The sequence below is a fragment of the Marmota monax genome, unplaced genomic scaffold, assembly GCF_021218885.2.
Source record: "Marmota monax isolate L192 unplaced genomic scaffold, Marmota_monax_Labrador192_F-V1.1 WCK01_AAM20220418_F8-fsc00165, whole genome shotgun sequence".
Lineage (NCBI taxonomy): Eukaryota > Metazoa > Chordata > Mammalia > Rodentia > Sciuridae > Marmota > Marmota monax.
The window spans coordinates 4016083-4040380 of record NW_026693851.1 but is presented as its reverse complement, the minus strand read 5'-3'; the positions used below and the strand labels follow the sequence as shown (position 1 = coordinate 4040380).

At 55.0% G+C, this 24298-nt stretch overlaps 1 long non-coding RNA gene across 2 annotated transcripts in view; it reads left to right on the top strand.

Moving 5' to 3' along the window:
- Nucleotides 1-922: 922 nt before the first annotated feature.
- The window catches only part of LOC131424871 (uncharacterized), a 43242-nt gene continuing 19866 nt past the window's right edge, over nucleotides 923-24298 (top strand). For both annotated transcript variants that reach the window (XR_009228465.1, XR_009228464.1), the window contains exon 1: nucleotides 923-1182. This is a non-coding gene — a long non-coding RNA (uncharacterized LOC131424871). The remainder of the gene's footprint in view (nucleotides 1183-24298) is intronic.

Below are 24298 nucleotides of genomic sequence, written 5' to 3'. Positions count from 1 at the left end.
GCTCAGGTGGACCATCACGTGGCGGTGCGGGGAGACGACGGGGGGGGGGGGTTTAGGGTGGACCACCGGGGCTCAGGTGAACGACAGGGGCTCAGGGTGGACGCGGCGGTGCGGAGGAACAGTGGAATCAGAGGGGACCACGGGGTCTCAGGGGGACCCCAGGGGCTCAGGATGGACCCCCGAGACTCAGGGTGGACCACGGGGGCTCAGGTGGATCAGGGGCTCAGGGGACGACGGGGCTCAGGGTGGACCATGGGGGCTCAGGGGGACGACGGGGGCTCAGGGTGGACCATGGGGGCTCAGGGGGACGACGGGGGCTCAGGGTGGACGACGGGGGCTCAGGGTGGACGACGAGGGCTCAGGGAGATGCGGCGGGGCGGGGGACACAGGCACCGCAGCGGCGCCCCCCTTGCGCCTGGGCAGGCCCAGCCCGGCGCTGCCCTCACCTTCGTGCTCGCGCCGCTGAGCGACACCTTGGGCCTCGTTTTGAAGTCCCCTTCGAAGCTGAACATCTTCGCCGCCTATCCCATCTGCGCGGCCCGGGGGGCGCGGGCGGCCTCGGGCGGGTCCGGCGCTCCGGGCGGTGTCTGCGCTCCGCACCCAGCCGGCGGGCGCGCGGGCGGCGAAGGGGCGGGCGGCCCCCGGGCCTGGTCCACGCCCGCCGCCGGCCGAGCGAGGGGCGCCGCCGCGCCGCTGACCCCGCGCCTGCACCGCCGCTGCCGCCGGGAAGGAAGATGGCGGCCGCCGCGCTGCCGTGCGCGGCCCCGCCAACGCGCGCGGCCCCGCCATCGACGGCGCGGCGCTCCTCCGGCGGCCTCCGCGCGCGGCCCCGCCATCGACGGCGCGGCGCTCCTCCCGGCGGTCCCCGCTTGCGTGCGCGGCCCCGCGAGGCGCGTCGGTCCTGAGCGCGCGCGGGCGGCCCGGGACGGTGGGGAGCGGCGATGGCGGAAGAACCTGGGGCCCAGCGGCGTTGCGCCACCGCCATGGCGGTGCTGCGGCGTGCGGGTGCTACCGAGGCTGACGCGTGGGTCAGTTCCAAAGCCGCCGCCCCGCCGTCAGGTCCCCGAGGGTGGTGGCCAGGCACACTGCGGGCAGACGCGGGGGCGAGTGGGCGGCCGAGCACCGACGGCCCCGAGCAGCGGCGGCCCGTTGCAGCCAGCACCAGAGTCACCTTCTGCGGCGGTGACTTCGGTTACCCTAGCGACCACAGCCAAAGATGTCGAATGAAAAATTCCAGAAGTCGATGATTAAACCCTGCCCCGTCCGAGTAGCCGGCGGGAGCTCGCCGTGCCCTGCGGGGCCGGGAGTCCTGCCCTGTCCAGTGTCCCCCGCGGTGTGTGCTGTCCTCCCTAGTCCCCCGGGGCCACCTCTCACGCTGTCTTCAGGTCCTCCTCGCCTTACAGTAGCCCCGGAGGGACGGCGACGCTGGTGGCCCAGAGGGCCAGGGCGAGGGGGGTGCCCCTTCAGCGGGAAGCTGTGCACGTGGGGCCAGCACTACCCACTGTGTCGGTGTCCTTTTTTTTTTAATTTGTTTTTAGTTGTAGATGGACACAGTATCTTGATTTATTTTTATGTGGTGCCTCGCTTGTGCTGGGCAGGTGCTCTACCACAGCTCTCAGTTGTCCTTTGAGTGTCTTGGGACATGTCCCCCTCAGATGGGAGGGGGGGACCACTAGATGTGTACCTTTACAGTTCCTTGTATATCAATTATACCTCAATAAAACTGCTTTGAAAAAGGACCAAGCCAGAAGTAGTGGCACACTCCGATAATCCCAGCAGCTAGGGAGGCTGAGACAGGAGGGTCACAAGTTCAAAGCCAGCCTCAGCAAAAGTGAGGCGCTGAGCAATTCAGTGAGACCCTGTCTCTAAGTAAAATACAAAATAGGCCTGGGGATGTGGCTCAGTGGTCAAGTACTCCTGAGTTCAATCCCCAGTTACCTGCCCCTACCAAAAAAAGACCCAGAACTATAAGTGCACACCATGCCAATGTTAATGCCCTGGTTTGGAGTTGGGCCCTGTTTACTCGAGGTATACCATGGGAGGAAACTGGAAGAATGGCACAAAAGGCATCTCTGTAGTGTTTTGTGGCTTCCTGGGAATCTGTATCTCAAACTAAGAAATTTTAAATACAACCTAATAATAATAAAAGTCAAATGAACGGCAAATGTATGTGTGTGCGCACGTGTGAGTGTCAGGATATTAAACTCTTTGTCAATTTGAGGGGCTGTGGGATGACCAGATGGCCGGTAAAGTATGATTCTGGGTGTGTCTGTGACAGTGCTTCTGGAAGAGACTGAATCTGACTGAACGAAGAAGACCCACCCTCACTATGTGAGTGGTTCCATCTGACCCATCGTGGGCCTGAACCAAAGAGATGCAGGGAAGGCAGCTCTCTGCTCCACGGCTGGGACACCCTGTCCTTGCACACTGGGGCTCCTGGTTCTTGTTCCAGACTTCAGGGCTTCAACAGCAGCCTCTGGCTTCACTCTGGTTCTGCTGGGTCTCTCGATGGCAGATGGCAGGCAGTGAGACCTCACAGTCCCCAGAATGGTACGAACCGATTCCTGGTGATGAACCGTTTGCACCCGCGCTGTTGGTTCTGTCCTCTGGAAAACTAATTCAAATATATCTACCTGTGCATATATGGAGGAGATTGCACGCGCGTGCGCACACACTTTCTATACTTCTTGCAGCTCAGGTTTCCCGATGCTTACACGTCTTGTCGCTCCAGTGGGAAGTGTTTACTCCTCTTATTTCTGCTTCCTTTCTTCTCTTGCTGTGCTCCAAGTGAATCTAATATAAAATGAGCAGTGTATTTTAAGCTATTGCCTATGGAAGTTTGTGAGACCTTCCCAATTTATCTGAGGATCCTCTCTGAAAACCAGAGACTGTTATAGATATTCTTCACCAAATTGCAGGAGAGAAAAGGAAAGAGCTGCGTGTGCCAGGAGGCTCTTGTCCATTCCCTTCCATCCTTAGTTCTCCCGCCATTCAGACTGTTGGTAAAAATTGGTTATATTTTTATTTTAAGGATATACTTATGTTTTGATTTATACACACACACACACACACACACACACACACCAGGGATTGGACCCAGGCCCTTAGCCACAGCCACAACCTTTTTATTTTTCATTTTGAGACAGGGTCTCACTAGGTTGCTTAAAGCCTCACTAAGTTGCTGAGGCTGGCTTTGAATGCACCATCCTTCTGCCTCAGCCTCTGGAGCTGCTGGGATTACAGGTGTGTGCCACCATGCCAGCCATGTTTTATGTTTTATTTTTTTCTGTAGTGGTACTGAACCCAGGGGCACTATGTCACTGTGCTGCATTCCGAGCCCTTTTTATTTTGAGACAGGGTCTTACTGGGTGGTCCAGGCTGGTCTTGAACCTACAATCCTCCTGCCTGAGCCTCCAGAATAACTGGGATTATTATTTAGGGGAGTAATAAATGTTAATTATAAAAACACCAACATAAGCAAGGAGTGATGTGTCCTGTCTGCCTTGCCTCCTCCTTATCCTACTTGAGATGATGGATGTTTCTATCAGGCACTTGTTATCTCTACCTCTGTCACCTACCTGTCCTCTGCTATGACAACTCACCAGGCCTTGTGTGCTTGAACAACACACCTTTGTTATCTCACAGTCTGGAGGTCAGGAGTCTCCCTGAGCTCAAGCCAGGGTGTCTCAGGGCCACCTCCCTCAGGAGGCTGTAGGGGAGAGCCTGTCCTCTGTGGTTTCCGGCTCCCACAGGGCCCGCAACCTGTGGCTCACTGTCTCTCCCACCACAGCTCTGTCTCCTCAGCCCTGGCCGCCTCCCTCCCTCCTGTAGCACCCTGTCCCTCTGGGCCAACCTGGCAATCTAGGATAATCTCCCTGTCAAAACCCTTAATTAAAGCCAGACATGTGATGCACACCAGTAATCCCAGTGACTCAGAAGGCTGAGGCAGAAGGATCACAAATTCAAAGCCAGCCTCAGCAAGTTAGCAAGGCCCTAAGCAATTTAGTGAGACCCTGTCTCAAAATAAAAAGGGCTGCAGATGTGGCTCAGAGGTTAAGCAAACTCTGGTTTGCTTAACAAAAAACCCTTAATTTGGATGTGGAATTATTTATGGGGCTATTATTTTGCTTAGAGTTTCCTACTTTTAAATGAGAACACATTCCCTCCCTTTCCCCAAACACTTTCGTCTTATGTACCAATGTATAACCATAAGTTTTCTTTTAGGAGAAATGGGCTGCATTGGTCAGTGGCAGCTCAGAGCCCTATCAGAGCATGTGATACATGCTAGTGCCTTGATTTCTCCCAACATCCCCCTGTTGTTTGACATGTATATCAAGGGGCTTTTCTCCTGTTATGATTTCTGCTGCAAGAACACTCTTGCAGGTAGGTGTGAGTTATTTCTGCAGGATGAGACCTCTAAAGTGGCACGGCCTGTCCAGCATGTGGCAAGGTGCTCACCATCCCAGATCAACAGGGAAAGGCAATCAAAGCCACATGAGGTGACCTCACACCTGCAAGGAGGGCTGTCATCAGAAGGACAAGAGGCGAACACTGGTGGGGTGTGGAGGAAGGGGCCTTGCACTGCCACTGGAGAAAACAGATGAGGGCCCCTCAAAAAATCAAAAACAGCTCCCATGTGATCCAGCAACCCACCCCAGGTCATATGCCCAAAGGAACAATCAGCACCTCAGAGGTGTCGGCCCTCCCGTGTTCTGTGCAGCATCAGGCACGGCATGGAAAGGAACTGCCCGTCAGCAGGTGGACGGGAGAGGAAGCTGCCATGTGCATGCACAGGAGGATGCAGGCAGCCTCAGGAAGGGGGAGTCCTTTCACTCAGCACTGGAGGAGCAGGAAGACACCCGGCTGGTGGAGTGTCAGGAAGGCACAGGCCGCTGGGTCTTACCTGCGAGTGAATCTGAGCTGTTGTGCTCACAGCAGCACAGGACGGGTTTCCAGGGGCGGGGACGGGGCGGGGACAGGGCAGGACGGAGCACTGCTGGTCCCTGGGAACAGAGCTTCCGTGATGCACGCATGACACACAGCAAGACGTCTCCTGTTCACACAGCGTGTTGTTTCTTTCAGAATTGCAGATTGAGTGGGTCATAAGTGTTGCCACCACAAAAGTGAAGAGATAAACATGCATCAGCCTAACTGCCAGCTCATGCACCTTTAAATATAGATCATTGCAGTTTTTTAAAAATTATACAGTTCCCACTCAATAAGTGGCGTGGCAGAGCTGGAGGGTGTGCAGGCTTCACCTGTGGCAGTTAGGGTTACTACCCACAGACTGCATACCTGCTTCTCCTTTGGGCACCATCCTGGACCCACTAGTGAGCAGTGTGGGTTTGGAAATGGGTCCCCAGGGAACATTCACCAAGTTAAGGCCACGGATGATGTGCACCCACGGCTGTGAACTCACTCCCTACAGGGAGTCCCTGGCCATCCCAGGTCCTGTCTGGCTACCATGTCCACTAGAGCTTGTCAGAAGGGACACAATGAGATTAGCCATCACACTACAATTCTTCAGTGATAAGATCCAAAAAGACATAACTGAATACAACTATAAGGAAATAATCAGAAAACTGTCGTTGCAGCAGTGGGGATGGAGTTGCCAGAGGGCACAGGAGCCTCCGAGCAGCAGGCAGTCACAGACACATCCTCTAAGGGGCTGGCCTTCCCAGGACAGTCCCTCTGATGTCACTTCCTAAAATGCAGACCTAGTTTAGTATAATTTGTGTATGACAATTGTAATGATAATAAAATTATTTTAGAAAAAGGTGTTTCTTTAGTAAAAGGCCAACAGTAAGATGCTCTGAATTTGAATAGCATCTACGTCCATTACCAGGGAAAGTTAAAACCCACACACAAAAAAATGAGGTCATGTGAACAAGATTAAAGCCCCAGAGAATTAGAAGGTGAAAGGCAAACAGAAAAGGAGAGCAATGGACAGTCCAGCAGCAGTCGTTGGAGACATAAATGCCCACTTGGAGAATGGAGAGACGTGGGGCGTTGGTGGTGCACACCTGTGATCTCAGCAACTCAGGAGGCTGAGGCAGGAGGCCAACAGGTGTGAGGCCAACACCGACAGAACCTGAACCCAACATCAGCAGGGCACCTTCTTCTTACGTGCACGTGGAAATTCCCCAGGACAGACCCCATGCTGGGTCACAAGGCAAGACTGGGCATGGGGGAGACATATACCCACAGTGGGAGGAAACTAGAAATCTGGGAAACTCACACCTGTGTGGACAACGTCACCCCCTCAGCAGCTGTGGGTCCTGGAAGTCAGGAGGGGGCCAGAAACACCCTGAGATGAGTGAGAATTGGGACAGCCACAACAACCTCTGTAGGGACTCAGCCACCAGCAACCTCTGTAGGGACTCAATGGTGTCAGAGGAGAGAGACTTCGGTTGCCAAAATGCAAGCCACCTGCACAGGCCGGCCAGAGCCTTGCTGCTCTAGCTCCTCCCGGCCAGGGGTGGGGTGCACACGCCCTCCACCCGGGGGTGGGGGCTGGGGGGAAGAGGTGCCCAGGCATGGTCTGCTCTCTCCCAGGGAGTAGCAGTCAAGCCCTTCCTGGAGGTGCTGCCCCAAGTCCGCAGCTCGTCGGCCTTTCCTGCTCAGTCTCTGGCACCTGGGCCACTGGGGAGAACTGCCCGTGACATCAGCTTCACAGTGGCTTGGACAGCTTAAAGTCTATGCTGGGTCAGCCTCGGCTTGGCCTTTGTCTGTGGAAGCCCGTCCACCCAAGGACAGATGGGGATGTTCCCCTCACTGCAGGTCCATGTCACCGGACTCCGGCATGGGAGTGGGGTGGGGGCTGCTGTAGGGCCCTGGGCCCTGGGCCTGCACTCCTCCAGGCACTGCCTTCCCCACCTGCATGTCTGACCATGAGAGGTCAAGGCCACGCTGCAGTGGGGGTCCCCAAACCGCCCCCTCTGCCGGGAGCTCCTCTCAGGTGTTGTAAGTGTGGCTCATCTGCTCAGCAGGCCACAGCCCACATCTGCATGAGGCTCTCAGCTGCTGGAAGCCAGGGCCCTGCCCAGGCGGATGGCACTTGTGTGGGGGCCACTCCCCCAGGAGCTGCAGTCACCCACTGAGGTCAAGATTGTACGGCCAAGATGACCATCTTCCTGTGCTGCCCAGGGTGGGAAGCATCTGCTTGTGCTGTGAGCCACTGCCACCCCTTGAGATGGCCTGAGGTGCCCCTGGTGGGGCCTGACCCCTGGGAACTCCACAGCCCAACATCAGCCTCCTGACATTAGCCCAGGCCGGCCTGTGTTACCTTCTCTCTCTCTCTCTCTCTCTCTCTCTCTCTCATTCTCTCTCTCTCTCTCATTCTCTCTCTCCCTTGCCTTCTCTCTAGGGATGGAACCTCCCACTCCTCCTTTTTTTACTTTGAGGCAGGGCCTCACTAAGTTGCCGAGGCTGATCTTGAACTTGCAATCCTGCCTCAGCCTCTCAGTGCTGGGCTGTGAGTATACACCACTGCTCGGGCCTGCACCACCTTCTCTAGGCATGTTCCCTGTGGATCTCTGTTGGGCTCCCATTTCCAGGATGAATTTAAAACTTAGGTGTGGAGAGCAGGAAGTGGGATTGGACACACAGAGAGGAGTTCCAGCTAACAGCGGCCTGAGGGGCCAGGGATGCAGTAGGAAAAGGCGTTGGAGGCCCAGCTGTTACGGAGGAAGCTGCTGCCTGAGACAGGCTAGAGTGGTCAGCAGGCCGGCCAGGGAGGACAGCGAGCAGAGGCCGGGCTCTCATTGTCCCATCTGTGTTCTCTTTTTTCCCAAACAACTCTTCAGAGGACTGTGGGGCCGGGAGTGGTGGCGCATGCTTGTAATCCCAGCGACTCGGGAAGCCAAGGCAGAGGACTCTAAGCTCAAGACCAACCTCAGGAACTTAGCCAGACCCTGTTTCAAAACAAATCATTTTTAAAAGCTGGAGATGTGGCTCAGTGGTTAAATCCTCCTGGGTTCAATTCCCGGTGCCAAAAAAAAAGGTGAGGAGAGTGAGGACCACGGAGTTTTGGCTAAACGCTGAGTTATGTCTGATACACAGTGACCTGTCTGCCATGATTTCACGATTTTGTTGTAGAGATGGCCTTGTTATTCTTCAGTAAAACCTTATTTGTTCTGTCAATTGTACATTAAGCAATATTTACAAATGTCCAACTTTCAAAGGAAAATAAGGCTTGAGGTGTTTTCTGGTAATAAAACATTGTTCAGAGGCAGGGGACTCTCTGCCTCTCCTGACTGCGTGACCTTGTGTAAGTCACCTGACTTCAGCGACTTCTCCACAGAGTAGACTAAATTGCACACCTGCTGAGGGCGTAGGCCTGGCCCAGACATGCTCTGAAGGTCTGCAGTTTGGGGTACAGACCCCGGACAGGCTGGTGGGTGTAGCCATCTCCCTGGCAGGGGGTGTGCACTCAGAGGGAGCATTGCCAAGGGAGGGCCAACGGAATGACCAAGTTCTGACACTCTGCTGTTAACGCGCACCCATGCTGTTTCTGTGCCCCATCATCGTCTCACTTTTAATCATTTTAAAAGGTTAGGCAATTAAGAGTGTGTTTGGCAACCGTACCAAGCAGCCGGGGTGCTCCACACTGCCTTGGCCGGTTCTGAGCCGCAGGATGGTCAAGCTCGGCCCATGCACCAGGCTTCAGGGCTGCTGTGTTTTGGAAAGATATGTGGACACCTCTGCTCAAAGCCCCTGAGAGTGCTTGAGGGCTGGTGCACAGGGAGGGGGGCACCCAGGCTGCCCTGTCGGGGCCATACATCCTGCCGTGCAGACTCCCTTCCCCCTGCAGCAGCCCAGCAACTACACAGGGTCATCCACCTCTTACCATGCGGGGACTGAGGCTCAGAGACAGAAGCAGGCCAGGGGGTTCCCAGCTGTGTAGCAGAAGAGCCAGGACTCAAATTCAGTCTCCAAAGTCTGGAATTTCCCCAAGACACATTGCTGCCCGACCTACATGCAGCCAGGGTTTAACTTCTAGCACCTCGATGAGGCTTTGCCTCAAAGACACCCATAAAACTTTTTCTTGTTTACTCTGGGGGGGAAATGCTGTAAAACACGCTGATGTCGTAAAGACAGCATTGCAGAGAGCACTCCACTTAAGTACTTTCTGATAGTTAAACATCAGAGCCACAGATGCTGCCAGAGAATGAGGACATTTTATTTAAAATTACACTGGCGCAAGACCATCAAAGCATCCTTAACAATTTCATTAAATTGAGATACAGAATAGTTAGGGTAGTAAATCTCTTCCATACACGGAGTTCATCTGAGAGCCAGGGCAGAGGCAGTGAGCCTGATATAACCACAGGCTGCAGAAGTTCAGGCCCGGCTGAGGTCCTGCTAAGGGCTCGTGTGTGACCAGGCCATGGCAGGAGCGGACACTCTGCTGTTAACTGAAGTCCACGGTCGAGGCCCCCGTGCCCTTGCGGGTGGAAACAGGCATGATGCACACGTGTGGATGGAGAGAGCCGGACCTGGCGGTTCTTTCCATACAGGTTTCTGTGACTCAGATGTGGTGAGTCCAATGCGCAGGCTGCAGCTGCTACTAGAAAGAGCTCGCTACTCGTGGCTTCTGGGGCAGGGTGGGCACGCAGAAAGCACCAGGTGGTCTGGGGGCAGAGGGAGGGGGCCCAGAAGCTTCTTCACTGAGGCTTCTGGGAAGGAAGGGGCCAAGCAGGGTGAACAGACCTGCATTGCCCAGTCTTGGGGCTGCCCTAGTGGCCTCCCTGCCCTGGAGTAACGAGGCTGGGTGGCCAGTGTTCACTGGTAGGAACTAGCCAGCCTGGGAGAGACGCCCTCCAGGATCAGCACGGCCCAGTTATCAGAGCCTCAGACACAGCAAATAAAAGACACAGTTAACACAGCATCAGGGGCTTGGAGTCAAACCTCTGGCCCCAGCTGCAAGGGAACCAGGTGCCCCCTGAGACCTGTCCCTCATTCATAGCCCAGAGCTGGTGAAACCTGTTTTAGACAGTTCATCAAAAAGTCCAGTGTAGTGTTGGGCATAATGTCGGGACTCAAGTATCAGCTGTGGGAATCCGGAGTCGTTTAGAAGGTCCAGATACGCGGCTCTCCCCTCTAGACGGGGCCTGCTGCTCTCTCCTGGAGCTTCTGCGGGCTGGGGGTTCCCCTCAGCACATCGTGAAGCCTCTGCTGCTTCCCGCCTGCTCCTTCTCTTGGTCTCCTCGTAGGGGACAAGGACATTGAGGGCCTTTGTCTACAAGTTGCACACAGTAGTCCTGCCATGGCCCCTTGGCTGAAGCTTGTCCCACAGTTTCCAGAATCACCTGGGTGCCAGGAGGTCAAGAGGTGGGAGGCGAGGTGGAGGCTGGGAGACCCTCTGCAGAGAGCCACGGCCTGCCCGCCCTCCCTGCACCCCTGCTGAGCTGGGAGTCTGGGACCTCAGCAGGGTGAGGTGCTTTCCTGCAAAGACTCCCTCCGCTGGCCTGCCTGCCCTGCCTGGCCCTCAGTGTGGACGGCGGATTAACGGGTGAAGCTAAATCCTGCCTAATGGAGCAAATACCCTAGAAACTTCTCAGCTTATGATGAGGGATGCTACCAGGGTTCCTGCTGCCGAGTGCCAGTATCAACCCATCGGAAATTGAGGGAAGGGATTGATCTTTCAAAATCTGTGATGAAATATTTCAGACGCACAAAATGACTAAAAGGATAAAATATCAAGTTCCCACGCACCCATTCCCCAACTTAAAGATCAAACACTCTCTTCTCTGAATGCACCTGACTCCCTTCCCTGGAGAGGTGGCCCAGACCCGCTCTGCTCAGCATTCCCAGATGGGAACCAGTAAGGCTTCCACCTGGACTTAAATGATCCCTTTACCAACTTGGCTTTGATTTCAGGACCCAAATGAGAACAGTCATTTACACTTGTAGAGAACTTCAGGGCTCACAGAATACTTCCACTTACATTTTCTCATTTAACCCCAAGAACAACCTGTGAATAGTCAAAATAAGTGACAGAGCAGTCCTGAAGGAGTCCCGCCCTGACCCTTCTCCAGGTGATCTCCTTCGGTTCTGACTGGTTCTCTCATCTCCCAGCCACGCTTTCCTTAGGGGCCGAATCAACCTCAGTAACCTCACCTGTGGACCACCGCGCTTTTCTTTTTCCCTAGTAAGAACGATTTGTAGTCATGTAGAAGACTCATCATCGCCACCTAAACATGACCCCAGGAACTGTCCAGCCCCTCAGCTTCCAGCACCTTGCCGGCACTGAGAAGTGGAGCCTGCTCCCCGCTTAAGCCTGCCTCTGTGGCCAGGACTGCGTGAGTCACTTCCAAGAACTCCACACCTGCCCTCGAGCCTCCTCCTTCTCCCCTGGGGCACCCGGAAGTGAGGGAGCCCAGCTACCACAGAGATGGTGACAGCATGCAGATGACCAGCATTCTGAAAAGTCCAGCTCCTGGCCTAGTGGGCTCCAGCCAGCCCCACTGCCACCAAACTGCAGACTCCTGGGCAGGAGGAATGCGGCTCTGTGCCACGACGTCCCGGGTTACTCTTAGCGCAGAAGGACGAGCTAACAGGACTGTACCTCTCTGTGTAGCCAGCAGGTGCAGGAGGCAGAGGCCAGGGGAAAGTGTGACTTAGCAGCCCACAGGGGCCAGTAGGGTTCTCTGGGTTCTTGCCTGATCCCCAACTCTGGTTCTCACAGGCTTGCAAACGGCAGAGCAGATGGAGGTTCAGCACACACACCCGAGAGGGAGAAGGCGATGGCTCTCAGCACCCTTCCAGGAGGGTCTTGGCAGAACCGCCCCCACTGAACCAGCTGGTCAGCCAGGGAATACCAGTGCTGACCTGCTGGGACCGAACCAAGTGAGAAACTGGGGGACCCTCGAAAGGGGGATGGGCTGGAGCCCTCCCAAACCCCCAGCTGCATGGTGGGAGGACACAGAGTTGGGACACACAACTGCCACACTAGGCCACACTTAGAGGAAAACCCTCACATACCCTTGGCATTGACTTCAGTCATTTTATTTTTTTATTTAAATAAATTTGTTTTTTGGTACCAGGGATCGAACTCAGAGGCACTCGACCACTGAGCCACATCCCCAGCCCTATTTTGTATTTTATTAGACACAAGGTCACACTGAGTTGCTTAGGGCCTCACTTTTACTGAGGCTGACTTTAAACTTGCGATCCTCCTGTCTCAGCCTCCCAAACTGCTGGGATTACAGGCGTGCACCACTGTGCGTGGCTTAACTCCAGTTATTTTAAGTGCAATTTTACTGAAACATAAAACTCCTTATAAACTTCTGATGCTTAAAAGTCTCATGCAACTATGAAAATAAAATAATTTACAAATTTAAAAAAAAATAAACTATGGAAGCCCTACAATTCAGGTCAATGATGTTGCCATGACGTGCCGTGTGGTGTGGCTGACACGAGGTCTGGGCTCCCCCCGTGAGCGGTTCCGCCCGCCACTGCAGCCGCTCTGAGTGCAGAGCCTTTGGTGTTGCTTTGCCTTTGCCTTCCGTCCAGTCTTTCCCTTAATTTTCTTTCTTTCTCCTTTTGTCACCGGGATTGAGCTCCTTCCTCGGCCTCCTGCTGCTCTGAGCTGCCTTCCTTTTGTCACAGTGGCCAGTTCAAGGGCGAGCCCAGATGGCCTGGCGCACAGGGCCACCGCAAGTTGCCCGTGCAGTTAGCTCTTGACACCTGGATCTTCAACCTGTGACTGCAGGATGATCACGGGACGATGTGGGAATTTGAGGTCCCCAGTGCCCGGGCCCCTCCACTTGACACAGGCATATTGCTGTGCTTTGGACCTGGAATGTCCCTAAGTCTCAGTGCAGCAAGCCTTGGTCTCCATTGCAGCCAGGTTCAGAGGTGGGGCTGGGGAGGTGACTGTGACCCCATCCTGGATTAATCCACGGACAGCTACGCAGGCTCCCGGGGGGATGGGAACCGTAGGCAGGTGGGACATGGTTGGAGGAAATGGGTCCCCGGGGATGTGTGGTCTGGATAAGAGGTGTGCCTCCCAAACCCCTGGTAATGCAGAAATATTCAGAGGTGGATGATAAGATCACGAGAGCTGTCACCTGGTCAGTGCATCCTGGCGAACCGGACGGACTGAGTGGTGACCGTAGGTGGGAAGCGTGTGGTGGAGGAGGTGGGCCTCTGGGGGCTTCCCTGCAGGGCCTGTCTCCCCTCTTCCTCTGCTTCTTAACCTCACCATGAGTGGACAGCTTCCCTCCCCTGGGCCCCTCCGCCATGATGTCCTGCCTCACCGGGGCCCAAAGCCATGGAGCTGGCCACCTATAGACTGAGACCTCTGAGACCATAAGCTCCAAATGAGCTCCTCCTCCTCTAGGTTTTAGGTGTGGGGAGTGACTGATCAGTATTCTGGACACTGTGGTCAGCACTGTGGCCAGCTGGTGGGCCTCACTGCTGATTCACGTGGCACGCTGTCCACCAAAGCCCTCTGGGACCGTGGCATCTTCTGGCTCTGCACTGCTCAACACAGGAGTCACCAGACGCGGGCCACAAGCACCTGTGTCTGTAGCAATCATGGAAATGAATTTTTTATTTTATTCACATTTGATTTTAAAGAGTCATAGGTCTCATGGTTATCATATTGGACAGCACAATTAATCTAGGCTATATGTTCTTTTTTCACATTTTTTTTTGCCTGAAGCCAATAACTGCCTCGTTTCTATGGGCCTTATTTCCTTTGACACTTTTACCCAAGCTCTGCTAGCCTCGATTCTCTGTAAAATGCTTTCCAATGTGTTTAAAGCCTTTGTCTCATTCCGTGTGTGCTGCGGTAACAAAATACCTGAGGCCAGGTGGTGCATAAAGAGCAGACGTTCATTTCTCGCAGTTCTGGATGTGGGAAGTCCAGTCGGTACTGGCATCTGGTGCCAGCTCACACGAGGAAGGCAGGGGGCAGACCACGGGCCCTCCCGCCCGTGAGGGCCGAGGGCGGAGCTGGCCTCCCGAGGGCCACCGCCAGTCCCTTGCTGCCCGTCTCTGCCTTTTCCTGCAGCTCCTTGTCCCTCTGGTTGCTTCCCTTCTCTGGTCTCTGCTGCTGATGGCTCTGCCTAGGGCCGCAGCACCCTCGCGGAGTCTGAAGCTCCTGCTGTCCCTCTGGGGTCCTCTCCCGCCTCACAGGCCTTCTGAGACCCTTTGTCCTCTTCCTGGTTTCTGTCTTTCTGGCTGCAGCCTTCCATCGTGAGCTGACTGGGGCCCTAGAACTCTCTGGGACGCTGTGGGTGGTGGGGCAGTGGCTGGCCGAGGTGGCCTTTCTGTGGAGTTATTTGGTGGCCCTTGTGACCGTTCATCAGAAACCCACAGGCAGTGCCTGCACCTGGTTCCCCCCGAGCTCAGTGCCCCAGGGAGGCTCCCTGCCCGGGGGCTCCTGCCTGGGGTGGGCCCTCTCCATCCAGCCGATCCTGCACCCAGCTCCTGCCTCCTGCTACAGCCGCCCCAACAGGGGTCTTTCTAGTGGGTGAATAATAAAACCCGGACGCCTCAGGGGAGTGGGAAAGGTGGTCGCCGAGCTGTGGGGTTGGGAAGTGGGGGTCTGTAGTCTTCACCTGGCTTTTCAGGTAGTGACCGTGGCCACCTGCCTGGCTGCTGCCCCCTAGGGTGCTCTGCAGCACCCTTGATCCCATCCCCGGGGGCCTGTGCAGGGGTCCCCAGGGTCTCCCACCCACTCTGTGCTCTTACAAATGCGTAAGGAGGGAAGTTCACTGTGTGTGTCTCACCACGATTGAAGGTAGAAACAATGTGGGTTAATCATGTGCAGGGAGTTTTATGAACAATGAAGGAGAGACCCGCAGAGCAGGGAGGGTCGCTGGGTCCCCGTCACCCCAGCCGACTGCTCAGGACCCACACTGCCCCTCTGGCTTGGGTCGTCCACCTCCTCCCAGCCCCAGGGTCAGAGCTGTCTCCCAGGGAACCTCACGGCCACCCCTGCTCCTGGGACTAGGCCCCTCCCTCCTCCTCCCCCTCTCTGAAGTATCTTATTTATGCATTTATTTCCTCCTCCTCCTTCTTCAACCATGGATTGAACCCAGGAGCCCTCTACCACTGAGCCCTCTACCACTGAGCACTCTACCACTGAGCCACTGAGCACTCTACCACTGAGCCCTCTACCACTGAGCTCCCTACCCTCTACCACTGAGCCCTCTACCACTGAGCTCTCTACCACTGAGACCTCTACCACTGAGACCTCTACCAGTGAGCACTCTACCACTGAGCCCTCTACCACTGAGCACTCTACTACTGAGCCCTCTACCACTGAGCACTCTACCATTGAGCACTCTACCACTGAGCCCTCTACCACTGAGCACTCTACTACTGAGCCCTCTACCACTGAGCCCTCTACCACTGAGCACTCTACCACTGAGCCCTCTACCACTGAGCACTCTACCACTGAGCCCTCTACCACTGAGCACTCTACCACTGAGCACTCTACTACTGAGCCCTCTACCACTGAGCACTCTACCACTGAGCCCTCTACTACTGACCCCTCTACTACTGAGCACTCTACCACTGAACTCTCTACCACTGAGCACTCTACCACTGAGCACTCTACTACTGAGCCCTGTATCACTGAGCACTCTACCACTGAGCCCTCTACTACTGAGCACTCTACCACTGAACTCTGTACTACTGAGCACTCTACCACTGAGCACTCTACCACTGAGCCCTTTACCACTGAGCCCTCTACTACTGAGCACTCTACCACTGAACTCTGTACTACTGAGCACTCTACCACTGAGCCCTCTACTACTGAGCACTCTACTACTGAGCACTCTACCACTGAGCCCTCTACCACTGAGCACTCTACCACTGAACTCTGTACTACTGAGCTCTCTACTACTGAGCCCTCTACCACTGAGCACTCTACTACTGAGCCCTCTACTACTGAGCCCTCTACTACTGAGCTCTCTACCACTGAGTACTCTACTACTGAGCCCTCTACTACTGAGCACTCTACTGAGTACTCTACTACTGAGCCCTCTACTACTGAGCACTCTATTGAGTACTCTACTACTGTGGAGCTACATTCTCAGTTCTTTTTTTTTTTTTTTTTCTGTTTTGAGATAGAACCTTGCTAAATTGTCCAGGTGGCCTTGAACTTGTAACCCTCCTGCCTCAGCCTCCTGAGTCACTGGGATTACAGGTGTGGCCCCAATACTGGGCCTACTTATTTATTTTATTGACATGTAATGACAGTGCCTGTTTACGGGCTGTTCCCTTTCTGTTTCCTTCTACCCTCCCAGCCTGGGTGGGCTGTGGCGAGGCTGAGGCATTCTGAGCCTGACCAACTGGCCCTAGATCCTTTTAGACTACTGCTAGGAAGAAAGGGTCATTTCAAAGTGGAACAAGGTGAAACTCTAACCCATCGCTTCCGAGAGTGCTCCGAGGACCTGAGAGGGTGGCTGGAACAGAAGCCTTGGTGCAGAGCAGACACTTCACGAGAGGCACGAGGACTTGGACGGCAAACAGCCCAGTCCCTCCTTTCGACTGGAGAAATATTTGTAGATCCCTGAAACTCAATCAACAAACACATAGTGCTAGCCTACTGCAGCTAAAGACTGGGGTAATTACTGGGAACAGGTGCACATGTGCAAAAGATAAAAAGAGACACATTTTTAATGTAGCTACTCATTTTTTAAGTATTGTGGAAGGATCAGCGGATTCTGAAGGAAGAAGAAATACCCGAGCTGTCCTTGCCAAGGCGCGAGTCCTCCTGAGCTTTTGATAATGTCACTGACCCTAAAAAGAAATTCATTTTCAGAAATTATTTTTAAAAGCCACGAGCTTTTCCAGGAGTCTCAAAGCATAAATCACACCTTCACAAAACCCATAAAACAACTCTGCCTGTGAGATGAAATGAAATCCAGACAGGGCCACCGCCGTCCCCGGGCCCGACAGAGGCCACCGTCAGCCAGGATTCTCTGCTCCCAGAGAAGAGATCACTGAAGCAGGACAAGGGCCAGAAAGTGCGGCTCTCACAGCGGGCTGACACCTCTGCCCCGAGCCTCTGCTTCCCTGTGGTCTGGCCATCGCTGCGCCAGTGTCCTCTCCGTCCTCACCTTGGCGCAGCGGGCACGTTGTCCAGACCTGCCACAGGACAGCTCCATAGGCTTTGTCACGAGGCAGCCCATGTCGGAGGGTTGTCACCTCAGCCTGGTCAAGAGCAGCTCCGCCTGTGGGGGTCCTGCAGCAGGACACCTGTGCACCGGCAGGGCCCACGCAGGCCCGAGAAGCCGGAGCCTTCGGAGGAGGTCCGCGTCTTGGACCCGCGTGGGGGACGGTTCTCAGGATGAGGTAGACGTGGCCACTCTGGCTCACGGGTGAGAACCACGTGGGGCGACGGGAAGATACCGAGTTCGTCCTGAAGGTCTATAGAAGACACAGTGTAGACTGTTAGGGTCCCAAGGCAGAGGGTGTCCCGTCTCTGCTGCCACAAGGTCCGGTCACTTTGACTGAGGGTGGGTTCCGACGTGTGGGGCCTCAGTCCCCTCTCGCTCTTCTGGGGAGTCTCAGGCGATGATGGAAGGAGCTGCAGGACCTGCTGAGGCCCCTCGAGTGCCCTGGCCGCCCTGCTGGGGAGAGGTGACCCAGCAGGAAGCAGCAGGGCACAAGCGTCCCTGCCCTCCCTGGGCTCTCGGTTCCTAGAGCAGTGAGTCACCGGGTCCCCACTACCAGGGACCCTGAGAAACCTTCTCCATCTGTTGAACTTGCTCCGCGGGGCCCCGACGCCTGCCAGAGCTCAGGCCAGCTCCCTCGGGAGGCTGCAGGGACAGCCTGTCCTCTGGGTGTCCGGCTCCGCAGGCCCGCAGCCCTGGCTCCCGGTCTCCTCCCTGCAAGCCCCTCTCTCCCTCCTCTGCTCTGCCTCCTCAAGCCCAGCCTCCCCCTGCCTCCTGGGGAATCCAGGAGAGTCTCCCACCGAGGTCCTTATCACCAACACGCAGGGGTCAGGGGGCACATCACAGTGTGGACATTCTTGGGGCCACTAGGCTGCGACCCCAAGTGTCTACTTGACTTGAAGTACTTGGAGACTGTCATAGTGAAAAAGGAGGAGGGGTGGGGGAGGCAGAACTGAGCGTCACCGGAGCAGAGTGCAGCCAGGGACCCACCAAGGACTCGTCAGTGCGGACTCTGAGCCCAGACAGGAGGCAGTAACAGTTCCACCCACAACACTTTGCAGGTTTCATACAAGTGTCCACCAAAAATATCCCCAGGGTCTTTGGGACCAAGAATGGAACCATTCGGCTCAGGTCACTGAGCAAGGCAGTTCTGAGCACCTACTGTGTGCTGTCCAGGAGCAAGGCAGTTCTGAGCACCTACTGTGTGCTGTCCAGGAGCAAGGCAGTTCTGAGCACCTACTGTGTGCTGTCCAGGAGCAAGGCAGTTCTGAGCACCTACTGTGTGCTGTCCAGGAGCAAGGCAGTTCTGAGCACCTACTGTGTGCTGTCCGGGAGCACACCATGTTGTGGAAAGTGCATGAAGCAGTCAGGCTGACACCTGCTGGTCTGGGATCAGGTCAGAGGGCATGGGGGGTGTGGGCACCGCTGAGAGGGAGCACTGGCACAGGAGGGAGGAGTGCGGGGCCTGGCCTACGTGAAGGGGGCAGGAGGCCGGCTGGACACGCGCACAGGGACAGGGGACAGACATTCCCACAGCCTCCTGGTCCAGACCATGGTCAGAGGGCTGGCTTACAGTCGGGTGGACACTCACATGGTGTGAGGGACACGCGTGTGCCCATGTGCACAGGTAGGCATGATTCCTACACGCATGTGCACACGCCACAGGGTGCTGGGTGGAAGGAAAGAAAACCCACGTGTGCTTGGGAGAAAGGACCCCAAACACTGTCATCCACGGGGAGTTTCGGGGCTGGGCGGGGGTGCAGTGGCAGAGCGCTTGCCTGGCACGGGTGAGGCCCTGGGTTCGATTCTCGGCACCACATACAAATAAGTGAATAAAATAAAGGTTCAGCAACAAATTAAATATATATATATTTTTAAAATGGAGTTAGAGAGCCAGCAGCCGGTAACCTCCTCGAGTTTAAACAATCCTGATAACACCCCCTCAGGTGGCAAAGCCAAGACACCTTCCGGGAGCACACGGTACAGACCTCCACATCCCTTAGCCCGCGACCCGCCTGGCTTCATGAAAGAAGGTTCGGATGGTGAGAAAACATGAAAGAGACCAGACTCTCATCACCTCTAAAAATTCTGGGAAAAATCCCACCCAATGAAGGTTAAGGGGGCAACATCCCAAGGTCAGGGGCAACGAATGGGTCTTCGGGGCAGTGGCCAGACAGGCCTCTGCACGGACAAGCCCTGGACCTGGAGAAGGGTGGGGAAAGCTCTGACACGCCCCAAGCCACAACCCAAGTTAGAGGGTGGACAGCATGCCCTGAGGATCCTGGGGAGAGAAGCCCAAAGAGGGACAGAGGGAGCCCGAGACGGGCCAGGTGGGCTGGGGGCAGACATGTGCCTGTGAGTGGAGCACGGCAGGCAAGACTGTGACGCGCCCCAGGAGGGCTGAGGCGGAGGTCAGCCAGGCGGAGGCCAGCCAGGCGGAGGCTGCTGAGATCAGCCTGCCTTGAGGGCAGCTGCGTCTCATCTGGCATCTAATGGGTGCTCGGTGAACGTGTGGTGGCAGGGAGATGGCACAACGCCAGTGTCCATGCCGGGTGTCTGGTGTGTGTCAAGGGAGAGCAAAAGGAGGTTGTGGGAGGCCGTCCTCACACTGATTTGGGTTACCTCCCTGGCTGGGTGAGAGGCGCTTAGGCACAGCTGCGTCACAGCATTCCCCGCCCTTCTCCTTCCTGGGGAGTGTCACCCACCCCTCCGTCCCTAGATGGCACAGCTCCCACCTGCCCACCAGGTGAGCTTCTTTCCTGGCTCTGGATGCTGCTGCCCACAGCTGTGGGCCCCAAGATCCCCAGAGCATGGAAAGCCCCGGCCTCTGAAGGCCTCTTCCCGTCCTGGTCACCCTGTGGGCTCAGACCTTAGCTTGGGCTCCTGTGCAGAGAGGGCAGCTCCCCTTCTCCTCCGTGCTAACCTCTCCCTCTGCCCTTGACCTGCAGCATCCTGTGGCCTCAGACTGCGTCCTGGGTGGCTGCTGCCCGCTGTCCTTGCCGTCCCAAGTACCCCCGTGTCCCAGCATGCAAGTCTGATGGTGGCTCTGCTTCAGAGAGAGACTGGCACGTTCTCAGCATGAATCCCCGGCCCTGGCCACCCCTGGTCAGGCCCCTGCCTTGTGGTTCTCAGGACCCTGCTCTCCCTCCCCCAGGGCCAGGGCCAGGAGCCGAGTGCTGGGGCCGCTGTGCCACCAGGACCTGCCTTCTCTGACCCGCAGCAGCGGCCTGCAGATCTTTCTCCAGACCCCATCTTTACCTCCAGACAAACCGAGGCCAGTCCTCGCCTCTCCCGCTAGCCTGCAGGCCCGGGTCAGAACTGAGGCACCCCAGTGACTGCCACCTGGAACAGCCACACAGTGCAAGGGACGTTTAAAAACATGCTTTAAAGTAAACGATCATCGGCAGGCAGGTGAGGGGAGGCCAGGGGCTTCCCGAGGCTGGACACGGTGGTGTGTGTGGCCCGAGGGCCTGTCTCCCATCCGCCCACCAGTGTGGTCCAGAACTCGGGATGCAGTAGCTCTCAGTCCCCGTCTGGAACAAGATGACCAAACAACCCTGATTCAGTGGGGCTTGGGGTGTACCCACGCAGCCTCCTCTGTGTGAAATCAGTCGAGGTTTAATGAACAAAGACCTGCGTGGTTGCCAAAGCCGTGAATTAGTTTGTGCACTACCTGCGGGATCACAAAAGTACAGCAGTTACAATTAACGGCTTCAATTTTCAATGCAAAGGCCTCCGTGTCCAAGTGCTCGGCAGTCCATCCTGCCGTCCTTATCTCTCTTTAATGATGATGGATGGGCCTGGAAGGATGTCAGCTGCACCCCGTCTCACAGGCGCTGCCCCCAGGTCCCCACTCCTCCTGGCCGTCGGCGGTGAGAGGCAACATGGTTTTGATGAAATCCAAATTTATTAGGGTTATTAAAAGTCATTAATTATTTGGCACCATCTAGATTTCATTTGCTTCATCCTTAATGAAAATTGACAGCTTTATATTTTTAGGTGTAAAAAGTGGGATTTAGCTTTAAATGCTTCCTGTCCTATCTGCAAGGCCACGGCCTCCCCACCTGTCCCTCGTGCCTGTCCCGACCTGCTCCCCGAGTATTGATCTGTGCAACTTTCCCTCCCAAACCCACCGTCCAGGTCTTCTCTGCACTCCTAGCCCAGGAACAGCCTCCCGGGCTCTGAGGGCATGCACCCCCGTGCCCACTGCAGCACAGGGCTGGGCTGAAAGCCTCCTCCTCTGAGAAGGAACTTGGCCTCGGTCTCACGTCCCCTCCTGCTGGTGGTAAGACAGTCCTCCTCACGAGAGTGTGGGGCCACTGTATGCTGGGCGCCTGGACAAGCCGCCTGTCCTCTGCTCCAAGGCTCAGCGGGGCAGGCAAGGGTGTGAGTGTCCTCAGGGGCCCTGACTGCAGGAACACCCCCCCCCAGGGGCATCAGGCCGGGAGCCTCCCTCCTGGGGGGCAGGGTGCGAGCTGGGTCCTGACATCTGGCTTCCTCTAAAACTGGAAAGTGGCCACAGTGGTGGTCAGCTCCCAGGGCCCTGTCACCAGCTGAGTGGGGCCATTCTTCACCCAGCTCATCACTGCCCTTAGAACACCCCTAGCACGGAGCGATCGACAGCACGCCTGTGCCCGGCAGGCCTTGGTTTGAAAAGGACTATGAACACGGGAAGCGCAGGGAGGATGCCTCGCAGGACTTCCACTCTAGTCGGAAGTCGGCTCGGGGAGGGAGGCAGCTGCGAAGGAAGCCTAAGTCTTTTCTTTTTGATTTCACTTGCTCCTTTTAGTTCTGCGTGACAGTAGACTGTACTTTGACATACCATACATACATGGAGTAAGACCCCCACTTTGTGGCTGTGCTCCGTGCGGAGTTTCACTGGTGGTGTATTCACGTGCGAGCACAGGAAAGTGGTGTCTGACACGGTTCCCTGTCTTTCCCACCCCCCTCCCACTCCCTCCCGGCCAATCGCATGAACCTTCACTCCTCCCTTGCCCCCTCTTGTGAGATAGCTTCTGCATATGCAGAGAACATTTGGCCTTTGTTTTGGGGATTGGCTTATTTCACTTAACATGATGGTCTCCAGTTCCATCCATTTGCTGTCAAATGCCATAATTCTTCTTTATAGCTGAGTAATATTCCATTGTGTATATATACCACGTTTTCTTTATCCATTCATTTGTTGCAGGGCACCTAAGCTGGTTCCATAGCTTAGCTATTGTGAATTGAGCTGCTATGCATATTGGTGTGACTCTGTCACTACAATATGCTGATTTTAAGTCCATTAGGTATATGCATGGAGTGGAATGACTGGGTCAGATGGTGGCTCCATTCCACGTTTTCTCAGGAATCTCCATATTGCTTTCCATGGTGGTTGCACCAATTTGCAGTCCCATCAGCAATGTACCAGTGTACCTTTTCCCCCACATCCTTCCTCATCAACATTTATTGTTGCTTGTATTCTTGATGATTGCCATTCTGACTGGAGTGAGATGGAATCTCAGTGTTGTTTTAATTTGCATTTCTCTAATTGCTAGAGATGTTGAACATTTTTTCCCATAAATTTGTTGATTATATTTCTTCTGTGAAATGTCTGTTCAGTTCCTTTGCCCATTTATTGATTGGGTTATTTGTTTTTTTGGTGTTAAGTTTTTTGAGTTCTTTATATATCCTGGAGATTAATGCTCTGAGGTGCATGTGGTAAAGATTTTCTCCCATTCTGTAGGCTCTCTCTTAAAATTCTTGATTGTTTGCTTTGCTGTGAAGAAGCTTTTTAGTTTGATTCCATCCCATTTATTGATTCTGGATTTTACTTCTTGCATTTGAGGAGTCTTGTTGAGGAAGTTGGTTCCTAAGCCACATGATGGAGTTTTGAGCCTATTTTCTTCTAGTAGGTGCAGGGTCTCTGGTGTAGCGCCTTGGTCCTTGAGCCACTTTGGGTTTTGTGCAGGGTGAGGGTTAGGGGTCTAATTTCTTTTCATTACATGTGGATAGGAAACCTAAATCTTGAAAAAGAAAACTCCATAATTATTCATTTTCTTACTTTAGAAATTGTAGATCCACCTACCAAAACTCAAATTCAGACAAGACAATCTTTTGTCATTATCACCCCCCAATAGACAGATAGGTAGGTAGATAAGTAGGTATAGGTAGGTAGGTAGGTTAGATAGATAGACAGGGAGGGAAGGGGGAATGTAGATGTAACTAGGTAAGTGGGTAGGTGGGGAGGTGGATAGGTGGGGAGGTGGATAGGTGGGGAGGTAGGTGAGTAGGTGGGTAGGTAGGTGGGTAGGTGGGTAGGTAGGTGAGATAGGTAGGTGAGGTGGGTAGGTGGGTAGGTGAGTAGGTGGATAGGTAGGTGAGGTAGGTAGGTGGGTAGGTGGATAGGTGGGTAGGTAGGTGGGTAAGTAGGTATGTAGGTAGGTAGGTGGGTAGGTGGGTAGGTAGGTAGGAAGGTGAGTAGGTGGGTAGGTAGGTGAGTAGGTAGGTGGGTAGGTGGATAGGTGGGTTAGGTAGGTGGGTAGGTGTGTAGGTGGGTAGGCGGATAGGTAGGTAGGTAGGTGGGTAGGAGGGTGGGTAGGTGGATAGGTGGGTAGTTAGGTGGGTAAGTAGATATGTAGGTAGGTAGGTGGGTAGGTGGGTACTACTGTCCCTCTGCTCTGCCTGCCCGAGAGGCAGCAGACCACAGGGTGCCCCTGCTAGTGTCCCAGCCTTTGCTCACACACACAGAAATTTTGGGGAGGGGTATCAATCCATCCATAATAAATCACAGTCATCTGGGGATGTCGGTCACACAGGACGGTGGAGGCAGGTGAGGCTGAATCTGGCTGACGCCCTGTGCCTCTGTGCAGGGCGGCTTGCGGGTCTCCATGTCCTGGGAGCTGCCTGCTCTTCCAAAGGGATTGCAAGCCACCGGGGATGGGACCCCCGACCTACCATAAAGCTGGCCAAGAGGGGACTCCGGGAGAACTTCCTCACCACAGCTCTCTGGCAAGCCTCATCCCTTCACTCACCCTATTTTTGGCATTTGGGATTGAACCTAGAGGCACTCTACCACTGAGCTGCACCCCCAGCTCCTTTAATTTTGAGACAGGACCTTGATAAGTTGTTGAAGGTGGCCTCTGACTGGCGATCCTCCTGCCTCGGCCTCCTGGGTCTCT